Source organism: Micropterus dolomieu, linkage group LG14 (genome assembly GCF_021292245.1).
Source record: "Micropterus dolomieu isolate WLL.071019.BEF.003 ecotype Adirondacks linkage group LG14, ASM2129224v1, whole genome shotgun sequence".
Classification (NCBI taxonomy): Eukaryota; Metazoa; Chordata; class Actinopteri; order Centrarchiformes; family Centrarchidae; genus Micropterus; species Micropterus dolomieu.
Genome location: NC_060163.1, coordinates 10,429,174 through 10,430,416, shown reverse-complemented (window position 1 = coordinate 10,430,416; position 1,243 = coordinate 10,429,174).

Below are 1,243 nucleotides of genomic sequence, written 5' to 3'. Positions count from 1 at the left end.
CGTGTGAGCCGCCAGACCAGCAGGGGGCAACTCTGTGCCACACTGCAAAACCCTGTGCATTGGGCAGTTTAGTGTACTAAATGCAGGCCAGTGCAGAATACAGTATTTTATTTACCCTAAACTGTGTTGACAAAAGTCAGGTCCCTTGTTCATTTCTTTGATTTGCCTCATTATTTCTGTCAAATTTCTGTTTTTAATTTAAGATTATTTTGATGTCTTAGCTAGTTATTTAGTGTTGCATACTTAAAAATTGATGATTTGTTTCAACTTGATTATGATGATTTTGAGCCAAACCCTTAAGTTCATATAAAAGGATACACAAACGTGGTTGTATTTACGAGGAACATATCCCCAAAATGTAATTCTGTATTGATGAATATTCATGCTGTGGCACTCGTTCACTCACAAGACCTGAAGAAATGTGGATTTAGATTTTTTGATAAAGCAGAGGCTTTTTTAAATAAAATTCAGTGTCAAGAAGACATGCTTGCACAATACATTTTTGCCCATACCTCTGATAACTATGCAGTTGGGTGGCGAAGGAGCAGTGGATAAGACACATGCCTTTTGTGCGGGAGACTTGCGTTAAATTTCCACTGTGATATCCAACAATGTGTCCCTCAGCAAGACATTTAACACCGAGTTGCTCCAGAGGCATGCAACTTCTGACACGATGTCTATGAAGATTCTCAGTCATCCAGGTCATAGTTATCCAACGAAGGTTAAAATCAAGGGCAACTGGACTTGGTTGAAGATACTGGAAGACGTTTCGTCCCTCATCCAAAGGACTTCTTCAGTCAGAACTGAACTGGAAGATGTTTCGTCCCTCATCCAAAGGACTTCTTCAGTCAGAACTGAACTGGAAGATGTTTCGTCCCTCATCCAAAGGACTTCTTCAGTCAGAACTGAACTGGAAGATGTTTCGTCCCTCATCCAAAGGACTTCTTCAGTCAGAACTGAACTGGAAGATGTTTCGTCCCTCATCCAAAGGACTTCTTCAGTCAGAACTGAACTGGAAGATGTTTCGTCCCTCATCCAAAGGACTTCTTCAGTCAGAACTGAACTGGAAGATGTTTCGTCCCTCATCCAAAGGACTTCTTCAGTCAGAACTGAACTGGAAGATGTTTCGTCCCTCATCCAAAGGACTTCTTCAGTCAGAACTGAACTGGAAGATGTTTCGTCCCTCATCCAAAGGACTTCTTCAGTCAGAACTGAACTGGAAGATGTTTCGTCCCTCATCCAA